General features: G+C 42.2%; 1 protein-coding gene across 5 annotated transcripts in view; it reads right to left on the bottom strand.

Annotated features, from left to right (window-relative positions):
- Positions 1–17598, bottom strand: part of TCN2 (transcobalamin 2) — a 2080282-nt gene that overhangs the window by 948923 nt on the left and 1113761 nt on the right. The window lies entirely within an intron of this gene.

The raw sequence follows: 17598 nt of genomic DNA, 5'->3' as shown, positions 1-17598 counted from the left end.
ACTGAGGCATCTAGTTGATATCCCAGGAACACAATCTTGCGTGAGGGAGTCAAGAAAGACTTTTTGAATGTCTTCTTGGAACCTCAACTTGTGTAAGAGAGCGAGATTCCTGACACTTTTGAAAATGACTCTGCAAAGATAAGCAAGTTATCTAAATATGGAAAAATGAGGATACAATGTAGACTGTAATAAGCTATAAAAAGTAATTATGAACTTAGCATAACATTCCATCTGTGTTGTCCATTTTCATTATTAGTCAACATATGGGCTCGGATCTGACTCGGCCAATACTCCATCTCGTGGAGACCAACAAACTCTCAAGCTCTTTTCCTACCCACAATGCACCATGCCTAATGTCCTTCAGATTTACTGACAGCTTGAGAGAAAGAGAGAAATGTTAATTTTAGTGATACACTGTTTTTATTGGTAAATTTGTATTTAATTGAAGTATTTAAGGCATGTCATTTAGTTTGTTAATTGTATCTGATGAAGTTAAGGACGAAAACGTATTTTCAAGCAGTATCGTTTATGTGTTGTGCTTTCTTACTGCATTAAAACTGTGTTAAGCCCATCAACTGTTTCCTGTCTTCCGGAGTTCCATTGAGGTGTGGATAACTGTTTAGAAAGAGAGAGACTATACAATTGTCATAACTGGGGTTCAACATAAGGGACATATGGTGTCCTTGGTGTTCTTTAAGGTCTTGTTCTTCCAGAAGTAGTTAGAGAGAAACGGAGGGAGAAGGAAGGTGGGGAGTTGAGGAAGAATGAAAATGGACAATACAGATGGAACGTTATGGTAAGTACATAACTTCTTTATCTCATGTCAATTTTCATTCATTCCTCAATGTTTGGGACAGAGTCTCCAGTTACCTTACTTCCTGGGTGGACTCTAAGGAAGGATGCTCCTGAGTATGACTGAGCCAAAGGTCGCTCTTCACCTCGAGACCAGATCTGGTTTGCAATGAGTGATAAAGGTATGAGGATTTGACCTAGTAGCAGCAGAATATCATTCATGGATGCTGTAGACTGGAAAACAGTGGAAGTAGCCATAGATCTAGAGGAATGAGCCTTTAATGGTTTTGGTAGGGGAAGATTCAATTTAGTGTAGGCAAAAGAGATGCAATCTGTCAACCATCTTGCTATAGTTACCCTTGTGACTGATTTGTCCATCTTATGATGTGCAAAGGAAACAAAGAGCTGGTCTGATTTTCTAATTTGTTTTGTTCGGTGCAGATAGAAACGCATTTGCCTATGAACATCCAGTAAGTGCAGAAACGGATTTTCCTATAAACATCCACTAAGTGCAGCATATATTCTCCTTTATTTGCAAAGTTTGGGAAGAATACTGGCAGGTTAATGGTTTGGTTAATGTTGGATTCTGACACCACCTTAGGTAAGAAGGAAGCATTGGTACATACAGTGACACTATCCTTGTGGAAAATCAAATACAGGGGCTTAGAAGACAATGCCTGAGGTTATAAAATTCTTCTAGCATATGTAATTGCCACTGAAAAGATAGGTTAAGGATTTTAAATCACATTTAGCTGCAGGTTTCTAAGGGAGATTGTGTCAAGGATAGTAGTACCAAATTTAAATCCCATGGTGGTATAGGATCTTTGTAAGTTTTCTAGGTAGAAGTGTACCTTTCAAAAATGCTTTGCATATTTTGGAGAAAGCCAGAGAAGAATTCTGAAATCAGACATAGAAATTCAAAATGGCTGCGAACTGGAGTTTAATAATCGATGAACTAGCACCCCCACTAACTAAACTCGCTAAAAATACAAGAACAGAATGTATTGGGGCTGGGAATGCTTTTACTTGATTCTGCTCTGCCCAATAAACAAATCTTCGCCATTTACTTTTGTAGAGTTTTTGCGTAGAGGGTTTATAGGAAGATAACAGGATGGAATGGACAAGCAAAGAAGCATAGGTTGCCTGGGTATTAATGGAATTGGAGAAACTATGCAGAAAGTTTGATTTTTGAGATGTCCGGTTGAATCATGCCTATTGGGTGAGACAGAAGGTCTGGAGTTGGATCCAGAATCCAAGGTGGGTACCAAAGATGAGGCCAAAAGAAGGGGAACCAAATTTGACGAGGATAGTAAGGCGCAATGAGGATGACTTTGCTCTTCAACCTGGCTGCTTTCTGAAGGAGTTTGGGAATTAAAGGAGTCAGGATAAGTGTCTAGAAGACTGGGGGGGGGGGGCAATCGTGGAGGAGGGCATCCCTTGGTGATTCCCTTAATGGGGACTAAGGCAAAGAAGCTGCTGCACTTGTTCTTTAGGGGAGATGCAAAGAGATCGCAGCAAAGCTGGCCCCACTGACAGGAAATCATGTCTGTCACTTTGTTGTTGAAAGACCACTCATGAGGTAATAAAATGGACCTGTTCAGTTTGCCTGCTATCATGTTGGACTTCCCCAGAATGTGCACTGCAGTTAGAAAGCGGTTGGAGTAAATCGCCCTTTGCCACACCGTCAGGGCTTCTCGACACAGGGGGATAAGACTTGGCTCCCCCTTGTTTGTTGATGTAACAAACTACTGACATGTTGTACATTTGGATTGCAACTGTTCAGACAGGGAGAGAGTCTTGCAATGCTTGCAATGCCAAAAGCACCACTCTCATTTCCAGAACACTGATATGCAATTTGGCCTCTTGGCGGACCAAGTGCCTTAGACTGTCTTCCTCAGAAAATGCCCTCCATCCCCCCAATCTGGGAAGTGTCCAGGGTCACTATAGTCTTGGACTGAGGGAAAATGAAAGGATGACCTTGCAACAGTTGTTGTGACTGCATCCACCAGGAAAGATACCATTTGCATACCTGAGTTATTCTTAACTTTGTTGACATAGGTTGAGAAAGAATTGACCATTGTGTTTGTAGCATCCATTGCAGAATTCTCATATGATATCTTAATAAAGGAATTAAGATTAATGCTGCTGACATTGATCCAGGGGCTTGCAGAATCAAAAAAATTCTGGTACTCATAAAACTGTTTCTTGACCTGATTCCTTATTGTTTATACCCTCGAAAGGGGCAGAGATGCTATAATAGATACCGTGTTGAAGATTACTCCTTTGAATTATAATGTCTGAGTTGGTTGTAATTGAGACTTGTTGTAATTGATGGTTATTCCAAGATTTGAACAAGTTTGCAATACTTGGTCTCGTGCTTCTACCAGATGATGCGTGGTCAGAGCGGTAATGAGCCAGTCATCCAAATATGGAAACATCTGGAATCCCTGCAGTCTCAGGTGAGCTGCTACTACTGCCATGCACTTGGTGAACACCATGGGGGCTGTGCTGAGGCCAAAGGGCCGTGCTCTGAACTGGTAATGACTGGCTCCCAGCTGGAAGTATAAGTAACTTCTGGATCATTTGTTCATTTTTATGTGATAGTACACATCCTGAAGGTCTACTGAGTACATCTAGTCATCCTTGCTCAGAAAGGGCAGAATGGACTGAACAGTGACCATTTGGAACTTGGTGTGTTGAACTGATTTTTTCAACACACACTGAGATCTAAAATCAGTCTCCAGGCCCCTGTTTTCTTTGGCACTAAAAAGAATCTTGAGCAAGTTCTGGATTCTATTTGGTCTGGAGGGACCTTTTTGATGACTCCTTTTTCAAGCAGCTTTTGTATTTCCAGTGCTGCTGGTTCAAAGGGAGACTTTGATTGGGTGGAATACTGAGAATTTTCCTGGGTAACGGGTGGAAGGGAAAAGGGAATAATATAACCTCTGGAAATGAATCTTTGCACCCAAGTATGCTTTGTTAAGTTTAGCCAGGCTTCCTGATGCAGGGATAAGTGACCTCCAGCTGCCTCTAGAGAAAGGCAATCAGACCTCCACTCAGGAGTTCTGAAAGGGTCTGTCAGGAAAGGTATCTCTAGACTCTCGGTTTTGTGGGCCTCCTCTGTCACAAGGGCATCTTCTGCCATATCGGTCCCCCCTCTGCCACTGGGGGAACCACCTCCACACATGTCTTGGAAAGGACCCTGAGACTTCTTGAACTACATATTTCAACCTTCCCACTGGTTCTTGGAAAAGGTCCATTGAGGAGTCAAAAAACATATACCCACTGCAGGTAGGATCTTTCCATCCTTCTCACACCTGGAGTGTGTGTCTTTGACTGTGAGGCTAAACAAGGAAGAACCGTCAAAAGGTTCACTGACGAAAGATGACTCGAAGGGCTTCACAGAATCACACAGATGCATCCAGGCATGCCTTCTGATGGAAGTCCCTGAACCCTTAGCCCTTGAGGTGTCTTCTGCAGCATGCGAGATGAGCCTCTTCAACAAATTCACAATAGGTTGAAGGGTAGCCAACTGTGAAGCCACAAAAGTTTAAGCCTCTGAGTAGTGGCCCCCTGAAAGGGAATTTGAAAGTTCTATAATCAAGTCCCTTTACAATCTCATGAAGTGTGCTAAATAGTTCAGTGCTCAGAGGGCAAATGTCACTGAAGTGACCAAGAACCCCAGATTCTCTATTAGGGGGATGAACAGTAAAACTCTGTTCTGCGAGTTCCTTCTTTGCAGCTGCCACCATGACCATTGCATCAACTAGTAGTCCATTGCTCTAATGCTCTCTTCCTACCAGTGAAGCAAGAATCCTGTCTGGTCTCTTAGGGATCATCTCAATCATATTAGGTTTCTTCCACACCCGCTTAGACACCAAATCAATGAGGTCATGAGTGGGCAGAGTGATCGAGGGGGTAGACAGGCCAGTTCCAAAAGCTTCCAGAAATACTGACTCTTCAGGAGTTTGGTTTTGGGCAGACCAACCACCCTTCTGTTTAAGGATCTTAAATATGTCTCCAAACAAGAGATCATCGGGTGGTGATTTGGGAGATCCTTCTTCCTCATCAAATTCAGTATCCCGGACTCCTAGGGGGAATCTAACTGCTTCCTCTTGCAAGTCTTTTTCCTAGGGACTTCTTCAGTGGGATGATCCAAAGAAGTGTCGGAAGAGATGACAATACCCAGCTGGGAGGTCTGAAAGCTCTGGTCTGGGTGTCTCAGTGATGTAGAATGCTGAGGATCATGGTGCAAAGTCAGTATAAATGTTGAGCATGGATCCAAGGCTGAAGGACTCGCCTGAGAAAACCCTCTAAACAACCCCGAAGGCAGACCGCTCTGGAGAGATAGAAGCCAACAGACCCAAGAAAACAAGTTTCTCAAAGGCCACCTCCCTCTACTAATACAGCTGTCTGCCTGAGATGGAACCTGGAACTAAGCTGTTCAATGCCGAAGCTCCGAGGGGAAGCGACAGCTCTGAAAACCTCAAAGTCGATTCTTTTCCCACAGATCTGACCTGGAAACTTCAGCTCTTAGAGCCATCTGGATCAGAAGATGTCAGGGCCAGTGTACTCAGAGTAACAATAGGATCCGAAGACAAAGCTGTCTTTGGATCTGACAAAGAAGGGCCTGGAAAGCTCAGATCTGAGGACTCTAACATCACAGGTTGGGTCAGAGGAGGGGTTGTTATCAGTGGACTAGTAAATGTATGGTGTTTCTGACCTAAGGAGTAGGAACTGTGAAGACTCCCCTCTGAAATTACTCTGTGAAGAACCTCCTCATCATCCTTTCCACATCTGCCTCTGTCAGACTTCTGGAGGAATGAGAGGACACCACTGAACCAGATTTAGTGTGCTGCTCCAGAAAGGTGGAGGACATCCTGGATGGTACCAGATCCATGGTAGGAGAATACAGAGTAAGAGGCAATGGCTTAGGATCCAAGGACTTTGGATCTGTAGTGTGTCTTGTCAGACTGGAGGAAGGACTTGCCAGATACCTGAATGGATCCTAGGATGGTTGGATCCCAAGAGATGTCAGATCCGATTTTGACTTATTTTTCTTTAGTTCCAAAGAAACTGAAGCCATGGAATCTGATGATCTGGATCTTTTTGAAGGGTCCTTGGATTTTGCCTTGGGAGACTGAACTCCGGTGATGGCCAGGAGAAAAGGAGTTGGCAATAAACCTTTTAATATTAATTTGTTACTCCTTTCTGAGAGAGTTCTGGGTTTGAGCCCACTGCAAATGTCACATTCCTGGTCTAGGTGCTCAGCCCCTAAACAGTATACACATACAGATTGGGTTATCAGTAAATGGCATCTTGTGCCCACATTTTTTTAAAGCCTTTTTCACACATAGCTACAGGTGACACTCTAAACAACCAGATATCAAGTAAAGAACCAAGATATCGACTCAGACAGTAACAAAGACGCTGTCCGGTTCAATTCTCAAAAAGAGCGTGTTCTGCGTGGAGACATGCGTGAATGGGTGTAACTTCATTGAAGGTTGTGCATCAGGCCTGGCAAGCCGATACATAAAAATCAACTGCCAATCATTAGCGGACCGCAGTTCATCTGTGGTGACCCCTAACCGGGAAAAGCCGAAAGACACAAACAAACAAACTAGAGAAAGGGAAGGGCAAAGAAAAAAGCTACCAGGTTTTTTGTTTTTGTTTTTTTGAAATAGAAATAAGAAAGGTATAACGGAAAGGGATATGCAGGTGGGGTGGGGGGGCTAGGAAAGGCCTACCAACAATGGTGGTGAAAATACACTTGCAAGTGTACAAGGGAAACTAAAGATGAAGAAGAGTAAAAAAAACTTGACGGAAAGTACAAAATTATTAAGCAGAGAGAGGTTTACTAAATGGATAGCAATTAAGGATAAACTTTCAAAGAAATACCACTTATCTTAATATGATCACTCGAGAGCAGCAGTAAACCATGTCTGGTAGCGAAAGTGGCAAATGAGATCTGAGGGAAGTTAGGCATGGTGCGCGGTGGGTAGGAAAGAGTTTGTTGGTCTCCGTGAGGTGTTGCAACAGGTAAGTCGTATCCAGGTGTCAGATCTGAGCCCATACATTCAAGAATGAATGAAAATTTACGTCAGATCTACAGTTAGTCACTTTGTGGACACTCCTGATGCAGTGGATTATTTTAAACACTAAGGCAGAGAACTGATAATGTGATCCAGAAACACAAAACTTTAAGAAACATCTGAAGTCTGGGTGAATAGGGCTTTGATGATAAGCATCTTTTAAGTCTAATGTTACCAGGAAACTTGAAAGATGAAGAAGAGGTAAAAGGCTGTGAGGTGACATCATTTTGAATTTGGGCATGATCCCAAACTGATTTAGGAAAGAAGGATCCAGAACTGGTCTCTGAGTATCTTTCTTTGACACTAGAACACCCCTGAATAAAAAAAAAAAACCTTTCCCACCTGGGAAGGAGGAACTCATTCTACCACTCAATGGAAAAGCATGTGATGAAGAACTGGTAGAAACAAGAATATTATCTGGAGGATGGAGAATGACCTCCTGGAAAGGAGGAATTTCCTCCCACTGTCATTTGTAATCCTGATGCATGATTTTCAGAACCCATCTGTCTGAAACAATCTGTTGCCAAAGAGAAAAAATGGAGATTCAAACTTTCTATGAAAAAAGGGGCCAGGGTGGGAGGATGGGTCACAAGATCTGTTGAACACTCATTCAGACTTGTATCTGTTGAACACTCATTCAGACTTGTTGGACTGCCCCTGGTTTTGGGAGGTTCAGGACTTCTTTTTGGAACCCCCTTGCCATTTCTTCTTAATGTCTGTTTACCTGAATTTTGTTGAGACTGCTTATTCTTTTTTTTTTTTTTGCCAAAACTGGATAAAGAAATAAAAAAAATCCTTTGGACAATTTGGAAAAAGAGGGGTGAAAAAATCTTGCATCATCTTGCCCCTTTCATCACACTTTTTGATCTGCTCTGCAGCAGAAGGGGCAAACACTAATTCTCTATCCTGGCGAGAATTTAAAATCTCATTTTTAACATCAGTTGGGAGGTTCTGAGAATGTAGCCATGCAAACCTCCTCAAAACAGTGGCCATAGCTCTGGAAGAAGTCATGCACGCACACTGTAAACGATGAGTAAGTGACCTGTGCAACAGAAGAAGCTAAGTTATTTAAAGCAGCTTTTTCCTCAAAAGAAGAAACTGCAGCTAGAACATTCCTCATACTTTCACAATTTTTAAGAACAAACTTTAACATATGAACTTGACAATTCAAAATTTTGAAAATGAAAGTTGCAGAAATATATACTTTTTCCCCATAACTGATCAATAATTTTCCCTGCCTTATCAGAAAGAGTAGGATTTGAATTAACTATGTGCTTAGCAGCACTGGGGTCAACAAACATCATAGCTGCTGGGTCAGGTTTGGGAACAGTGTATAAATTAAAAGACTGAGTAACTGCCATTTTAGGAGCAGCTGACTATCAGGAAAATTGCAGGCAGTAACACATATATCCTCTAAAGAAGACAAAACAGGAGGAATGGGTATAGGTTCTGGAAAATCCTTCTGTAACAACTCATAGCATTTTATGAGGGACTGAGAAACCTCAGTGTTCTGCCACTGAAAACAGTGGCACATTCTAGCAATAGTCTGAGAGAAGGAGAAACTCCCACAGGGAGATTCAGAAACTGAGCTCTCCTCTGAGTCTGAATCAGAAATCTGAAGGGGAAAAAAACCTGTATCAGTCCCTGCATCTTGTTGCTCAGATTCAGAATCTTTAATCTCTTCAGGAAAAGAGGAATTCCTCTTTCTTTTACCAGAAACTACTTTACAAGAAAGATCAACAGCCTAAATTAAACCCTGCGCCAGATCCTATAAACTACTGCTATCCAAAGAAATTTGAGGAGCAGTACATAATGGCTTGTCTTTCTGTTTCTTTTTGACAGGAATAATGGGGCCAATTGTGCTATTAATGGTAGCACCTCCTTCCCCAGGGATGGGCACAACATTCTGACTCAAAAGAGAAACCTTCCCTGATTCCTCTCCCAGGACTGAAAAGAGTGGCTCTCCCTTGCTCACTGAGAGGACCACAACAGCAGTACAGGATGTGACTAACCCACGGTCATAGTGGCTGTAGGTAATACATCATCAAAATATTAAGAAAAAAGAAGTTTTTATCCCCAAAGGGACCTTATCTGTTAGGCAAAGGAAATCACAAGTTGACTGTTGATCCTTGAAAGCCTCAGAGGAATGTAATATTTGGCAGCAGTAAAGCTATGAAGAGTTTCGCACCCAAACATGTCTTTTAGTCAGCTCAGCTCAAGTTGCTTGACAGTTTGGGTGCGTGGAAGGTGCCCTGAAGATTTGGAAGCTGGCCAACTGTTTTATCCTTAACAGACTATAATCCATTTAGCTAAGGCTACTGCAGCAGTAATCAGTATGACGAAAGTACAGTTTTGTACCTACCATAAATGTAGATGTTCGAAGATCCACATTGCTGCAGTCCTGACTATTGGGTAGTCCGCTGTCCCAGTCGGCCCGAATACCAAAGTATAAGGCTGACGTCGGTCAGGCATTAGACTAGCGTCAGGGCGTCAGAGTACAAATCGCATGACCATTTCCTCAGTCTTTTCTTGCCCCAGATGTCAGAAGACCCTAAAAGATAAGGCCAAACCAAAACCAACAACACACAAACACCCTGTACCAAAATATATATACAATATATACAAAGTAAGAAAGGTACAACAATCCCACCCACACAACCACCCCTAAACACAGAGGAAGGAGGGAGGAAAATTGGACTGCAGCAATGTGGATCTTGAACATCTACATTTATGGTAGGTACAAAACTGTACTATGTTCTTCATCTCACATTGCTGCAGTCCTGACTATTGGGTAGAATCCCAAAGCAGAGGTAAGGGAGGATGGCAAATCACAAAGAAGCAGGAGCTGACAACATGCCCTGTAAAATAGCAGTGGCAAAACCAGCCCTAGATTTAGAGTAGAGAGGAAGGTGGTAATGCTTAGAGAATGTATGTACTGAACTCCAAGTAGCTGCCTCTAAAATATCCTTAGTTGCCACCCCCCTTAGAAATGCTGTAGAAGTGGCAGTAGCCCTAGTGGAATGAGGTCTAATCCCAGCTGGAATCTCTTTGCCATGATGGGAATAACAGAAAGCAATGCAAAACCCAATCCACTTAGAAATAGTTTGTTTTGACACAGGCTTGCCCTGAGAACACAAAGCAAAAGAAACAAACAACTGCTGAGACTGCCTGAAATCCTTAGTCCTGCTTAAATAATAACGAACTGCCTGTGTACATCTAAAGTATGCAAAATCTTTTCCCCTTATTTTGGGGATCTGCATAAAAGTAGGCAAATGAATAGTCTGGTTTAAAGCCACACTAGAAACCACTTTAGGCATAAAGGAAGGATTATGCGTAGCGATACCCTATCCTCATGGAAAATCAAAAGGCTCAACTGCCATAGGGCCTGCAATTCAGACACCCTTCTTGCAGAGGTAATGGCCAACAAAATGCAGTCTTCCATGACAAATATTTCAATTCAGCAGTAGCTGCAGGCTCAAAAGGTTGTAGAGTGAGTTTCTCCAACACAAAATTGAGGTCCCAAGCAGGAGTAGGAGCTCGTGGGGTCTTATATTCTTTGCCCCTCTAAGAAATTGCTTGAACAAAGGATGAGAAAACAATGGTGGGTCACAATCATAGTGAGCTGAAATTGCTGCAGCATGAATCTTAATGGAAGAGAAAGATTCTTTTGTTTGTCCGGGGTTAAAAAGGCCATCTGGGTTGCTGTATTCAGTCTCACACCCAGAAAGCACATGTCTTGAGAGGGTACTAGACTGGACTTTATTTCGTTCACAGAATACCCTAGGCATCTTAGCACTGCTATCACATATTCCAAATGCTGAAGAAGCACATCCCTTTCTTGAGCCAGAATCAGGCAGTCGTCCAAATAAGGATAGATTTGTATTCCTTTTAGCCTGAAGAAAGCTATCACTGGAGCCAGAACTTTTGTGAATACTCTGGGCGCAGTAGATAAGCCAAAGGGCAATGCAGAGAACTGATAATGAAAACTTCAGATACTTCCTGCAAACCAGTCTGATAGGAACATGAAGGTAAGCTTCCTTGAGATCCAAAGTTACCATCCAGTGATCTTTGCCCAGCAGAGGTAAAAGCTGTTGTAACGTCAACATTTTGAACTTGGGAATGTCCAGATAAGTGTTGAGGATAGATAAATCCAAAATTGGTCTCCACGTGTTCCCCTTTTTTGGTACTAGGAACAGGCGTGAGTAAAATCCTAGGCCCCTTTCTGGCACAGGAACCGGTTGAATGGCCCCTATTTGGAGCAACAGAGAAATTTGTTTGTCCTCTTTTCTTTGTTGAGGAGGAATGTCCGGTATGCCTTTGAAAGGAGGCAAGGTATGGAAATAAAACCTGTAACCGTGGTAAATGATATCCAATACCCATCTGTCTTGGGTAATTAAACTCCAGTTTTCTCTGAAAAGTGCCAACCTTCCTCCCAAAGGTGCTGCCAGGCGAGAAGAATCTGGCAGCTGAATCATTGGGTCTGCTGGACTGACCCCTGCCCTCACCAGAAGACTGAGCAGGAGAACTCCCTGTTCTAGGCCTAAAAGAACCCTGAGCTCTGCCCCTACCACGTCTAGACCTACCCCTAGACTGGGAATCATAAGCAGGATATGTCCACCCCTTAGTAGGCCAATTTCTACTAAACTTGGAGGCTGAACCTGCAAAAAATCTTTAACAGTCTGCATAGACTTAGCCTTGTCTTCCATTTTCTTCAGAACTGCTTCCACAGGTGAACCAAACAACACATCAGATTGTAAAGGAGCATCTAAAATCCTTGTCTTAACATGCTCAGCCAAATTCTGATCCCTCAGCCAGGCGTGCCTGCGAAGAACAGAACCCGTAGCAGCCACCCTCGAAGAGGCCTGTACAGCATCAAAACCACATTGCAAAGAATGCTTACCCACCTGTTCAGAAACATGAACCAAATCCTGCAACTCTTTGCACTCAATACCTTCCGCCAGAGCATCTACCTTGGACTTTAATTGTGAAAGGAGATAATTTTGGTATTTCAACATGTGAAACTGGCAATTCAAAGCCCTCATGGCTAAAGTGGAAGAAGTATACACTTTCTTTCCCCATCTATCCAAAGCCCTTGCCTCTTTATCTGGAGGAACAGGATTTTTAACAACAGAAGCTTTAACACCTTTAGGCCCCTGAGAAACAGTTTCTGGGTCTGCCCTAGGACTCTTAAAAAGATACTTATGAGCTTCAGGCACCCTATAATATCTATCCGGTTTAACTGGAGCAGGAGGCAAAGAATCAGGATTCAGAGAAGCCTCTGCAAAAACATCTTCCACCACATTCAGAACAGGAGGAATAGCTAAAGGCCTATGCTGAGGTAGAAATAAAAATTCTCTAAGCCTTTTCCTGGAATCAGAGAAATCCTGACCTTCCCATTTAAAATGCTCCCGCATAGAATGAAGAGTCTCTGAAAAAGAAAAATCCTCAGGAGGAGAAGCAGAAGGAGTAGAATCATCTACATCAGAATCAGAGTAAGGAGAATACTCCTGCAAGTCTTCAGCCGAAGACTCAGAAGCATCCGAATACTGCTCAAAACTTCCAAGCTCAGGTTCCACCCTAGGCCTCTTATCAGGAGGGGGCATAGAACCTCTAATCATTGTAATCAAATCTTCTGCCATCTTAAGCATATGCTTCTTAGGTACAGACCCTGAAGAACTAGGGGTAACACCTGAAACCAAACCTGGCCTGCCCCTAGGAGAAGCCTTGGAAACAGCAGGGGAGGGCCTAACCACCTTAGGAAGGGAAGGAAGAACAGCTACTTGAGAAGCCCCTTCCGCCTGGCCTACCTCCTGAGAGGTCACATCTTGCAGCAATAAAGTCTCTCCCTGGGATTCCAAAGAGATTTCTGACTGAACCTCTGGCTCCACCGAGCCCTCTAAAGAACCGACGTCCACCGGTTCTTCCAACCTAAGCTTAGCTGTTTTGTCCTTGCGCTTTTGCGGAGCATCCGATGGCATTTTATAATTACACCGTTTCCCAAAAACTAACCTGGCACAATCTAATCTTCTCTTAATAGTGCGTTTGTTAAACCTAGCACAAGAGCGACAGCCAACAATGTCGTGCTCAGGCCCTAAGCAAGGTATACACAAGGTATGGTAATCCCTATGAGGTATCTGTTTCCCACAAGAAATACAGTTATTCACTTTTTCTGACATCCGGTAAAATACTGAGGCAAGAAAAAACCAAAATATTCCCCAGCGGGTACTTAGCCAACTTGGATTCGGTCTGAAACTCCGACTTTGGAAAATCTCAGAACGCCAACCTGCACTCGCAAAACTGCTTCTGCATCGGACCATGCGGCAAAAAAGACTGAGGAAATGACGTCGGTCATGCGCATTTGTACTCTGACGTCCTGACGTCAGTCTAATGCGCCTCTGACCGACGTCAGCCTTATACTTTGGTATTCGGGCCGACTGGGACAGCGGACTACCCAATAGTCAGGACTGCAGCAATGTGAGATGAAGAACATCATCAAAAAAATTATAATTTATAAGTTGTATGTCTGTCTAAACAAGCAATCTTTGTAAGACAGATGTTTTAGTTAACAGAAAACATGAATTACAATAATGTCCAGTTCACAACGATCAGAAAGGCAGGGACTACCATGTGGCTATTTAAATAATGTATCTAACATCAGTAACGTAATAACTCCTTATAATAACTCCTTACAAAGGGCTCATGCCATCTCAAAAGCTATTGCAAAACCTATGTCGGTCCAATAACAGGTATTACACTGAGTCTGTCTTTCAGTGTCTATGCGTTTTCTGTTGCTGGACCAACACAGTATTTTATTTTTTTCTAGGCTATAGGAATGTGACGATAATCATCCTTTAAGTGAAGTGGGGAATAGGAGGCAACCAGTTATAAAAGGATAACATTTTGAACTTTGGAACTTTCACAAACTGTACGAGAATGGAAATATCTTGAACAGGTCTCCATGAATTTTCTTTCTTTGGTGCCAGAAACATCCTTGAATATAAACCCTTTCCTGCAAGAGACAGACAGCGAGAGTGAGAGATAGAGAGGGATACTTTCTAATACCAATGAGGCAGCAGACACTGAATGATAGGGAGAAATCAAGAAGTGTGATCTAATAAGTGAGGAACAGTCACCTTGGAAAGGATATAGGAACTCACACTACCAACTGTACTCCTGATGGATAACTCTTATAACCCTTTTGCCGGAGATTATCCATTGTCAAAGAGAAAAACGAAGACACATATCTATGGGAAGAATAGTGGTTGCCAGGGTGGGAGGGGGTTACAGTTTGTAGATAGTCATTCAGACTTGTTGGACTGTCCTTGCTTCTGGGAGGCTTCCCCTCCTTCATTTAGAACATCCTTGCCATTTTTTCTAACATCTGCTTGCCTGAAGTTTGCTGAGTCTGCTTATGTTGCTTTTTCAGAAAAGGAGCCTGAATTAGGGATGAAACCTTTAACAAACTTGGAGAAGGAAAGCTTTTCCTCTCTGCTCACATTTTTTTCATGATCTCAGCAGCAGACACACCATGTGAAGGGGAGAATTCAAAATGTCAAATTTTATATCTTCAGGCAAATTTTGAGAATGTAACTGTGCAAATCATTTCATAACAGTCTCAGTAGCTGCTGTTCTGGAAGAAGCATCAGCTGAGTCATAAGAACATTTCAAAGAATGTTTGGTTACTTGAGAAAGAGAAGAAATAAGAGCATCTAGGGAAAGTTTACCCTTAGATGAATGAAAAGTGGCAGTAAAGCTACTCATAATTTTCAAAAAGCTACCAAAAACTTTAACATGTGAGCTTGACAATTAAAAAATTGTAAAAATAATAATGGCAGAAGGGTACACCGCAAATCTATCAAAAGCTTTCCCATTCTTGTCAGAGGGAGAGGAGTTAGCAGTTACTAAATGTTTAGTTGAGGATTTGGCAAAGAAATCAACGCAGGGTCATACATGGGATTAGAACAAAAGTACTGCTTTCTGCCAGAGTTTTGGATCTGACACTCTGACTCCTTTCCTACCCACAATTCCCTCATTTCTGTCTGAATTACTTCAGATCAAGTTTGCTGTCTATTCTACTCTCAAAGAAAAACTATCTTGATACTACAAAGAGATATCAAGGAATGAAATAACTTATTAAACATACTACGCTTGGAAAGGTGACCTTAAACAGAAAGAGTCTTAGTCGAAGTCCATCTCAGCACCAGAAGATTGTATATGGCAATATGGAAGGGGGAAGGAAGGAGGGACGTCGAATCAGATTGTTATTTTAAGTATATAATTTTTGTATCCCATGTTGTCTATTTTTGTCTGATTCAACTTTGGGACAGATTCCCAAGCTGCCTAAAAAGACCTGAATGGTCTCAAGGAAAGACATTCTTGAGAATGGCAGAGCCAAAGGATGTGCGAGCTCTAGACTGCACTTCCAACTTGTACTGAGATATAAAGGTGTGAAATACTGCCCAGGTTGCCATTGTACAGATGTCATAAATAGGAGCTCTTTTCATGAATGCTGTAGAGGTAGCAACTGCTCTAGTGGAAACAGCCTTAAGTTTTAGGTGCAGAGACAATTGTCGAGTTTTATAAACAAAATAAATGCAATCCACCAGCCACTTAGAAATAGTAATGTTTGACACATGGTGTCCCAATTTTGTTTTGGAAAAGCAGACAAGTACTTGATCTGATTTTCTAATATCTTTGGTATGGTGTAAATAAAATCCAGTCTGTCTGTGAATATCTTACTGTATGAATGATATGTTCTCCTTTACTAGAGAAAATTTGGAAAGAAAATACTGTTAGATCAATGTATTAATTCTGATTTGCTTCAGATGAAACTTTTTGGAGAAAGGTAGGGTTTGTTCTGGATGACACTGTCTTTGTGTAAGATGAGAAGGGTGGCTTGCATGAAAGCCCTTGTAATTCTGAAACTCATCTAGCAGAGGTAATGGCAATCAGGAAAACAGTTTTCCAAGAAAGAAACTTCAAGTCAGCTGATGCCGCAGGCTCAAAAGGTTTCTGAGTCAATGACTGAAGTAACAATGTAACATCCCATAGAGAAACCAGTTCTCAAATGGGAGGCTCTTCCTTTGAGAAAAGCTTTGGATATCCTAAGAGATGCAATGGAAACATCTTTATGGCCTAAGTGGAAATTTGAAATGACAGCCCCTTAATCTTTGATAGTAGGAAAAAAAATAGAACTACCCTCATGGAAAAGTTCTGAAAGAAATTCCAATATCAATGGGAGAGGGGCAAAAAAGAAGACTTAATCATTCTGATGATGTTGAAATAGAAAATCTTCTATATTTGCTTTTATAAGTCTTTCTGGTTGACTGCTTTTGAGAAGCAGACATTATGTGGACTACTGGAGAAGATAGCCTGGCATCTCTGGCTATCATTAAAATTGGAGAAACCATGCGGCAAGTTTTATGATTTGTTGATCTGGTAAAGACAGAAGAACCGGAATGGTATCCAGCACCTAGCCAAGGTGCAGCAGATGAGGTCAGAGGAAGGGGAATCAAATCTGCCGGGCCAGAATGGGTCAATGAGGATGACCTTGGTCTTGCACCTCATGGCTTTCTATATGAATTTTGCCAAACAGGTATTGTTGAGAATGCATACAGGAGATTCAGGGGCCAAGAGTAGACTACAGCATTTCTCAGCGACTGTACCTGTAGAGAGATGAGGATGAAATAAATGCTGCACTTAATATTTTGGTAGGAGGCAAAGAAGTTGCAGCATGGTTGACCCCAGTGGCTGAGAATCTCTATTGCCTCTATCTGTTTGACATACCACTCATCAGGTAACAGGAAAAACCTGCTCAACCTGTCCTCTAGTACATCTGACATCCCAGAAATGTACACTGCTACCACAAAATGATGGAAAGACATTGTCCATTACCCCACTTACATGGCCTCCTGGGAAAGAGGATATGAACGTCCTTGCCCTTGTTTGCTGATGTACCATAGCAGTGACATATTGTCTATCTGGATTGAAATCACACCCTTCAGTAGACAGTCTTGGAAAGCCTGCAGTGCTAGCAGAACTGCTCTCATCTCCAAGATACTGATGTGAAGTTTGGCCTCCACAGGTGACCACATCCTAGAAGGAAAGTGTCCATGTTTACTGTGGCCTGGGGGAATGATGAACAGATGGGTCTTCCTTCTACCAATGATGGATAAGTTACTAACCAACCTATGTGTTTTTTTCATATTTGAGTGAGATGGATTCTGGCATGGAAGGGATGGACACTCTTTGATCAATGGACTGTAACACTTTCATGTGGTAGTGGTACTAAAGTAATTGCAGGGGCCATCAATCCTAACAAAGAATAAATCTGGCTCGTGGATAGGAATGCAGAACTACCTGAGATGCCACCAGCCTTGATGACTGCACTGTTGCCATTGCAAGTTTGGTAATTTTTTGAATTGTGTTGATCTGACATCCTATGAATTCTGTGTCGAGTAGGGGCAATTAGCTCTTCGCATGATTGACAGTTTTCCCTAACTAATCTGCAAGATGGAGTAGGAATGCTTGGCGCTGTAGCAGCAGATCCCTGGAGGTAGCAGTCAAGAACCAATCATCTAGATATGGGAAGACATGGATCCCCTACAGTCATAGATGAGCTGCTACCACTGTCATAATGTTGGTGAACACCAGGTGAGGCAGTGGATGTACGAAGACAAATGGATGAGGACTATATAAATGTAAATGTAATAAG

The sequence above is a fragment of the Protopterus annectens genome, chromosome 4.part0 (genome assembly GCF_019279795.1).
Source record: "Protopterus annectens isolate FY-2018-M chromosome 4.part0, PAN1.0, whole genome shotgun sequence".
Taxonomy (NCBI): domain Eukaryota; kingdom Metazoa; phylum Chordata; order Ceratodontiformes; family Protopteridae; genus Protopterus; species Protopterus annectens.
The sequence above is the reverse complement of the archived record's forward strand: the minus strand, read 5'-3'. Positions and strand labels throughout refer to the sequence as shown.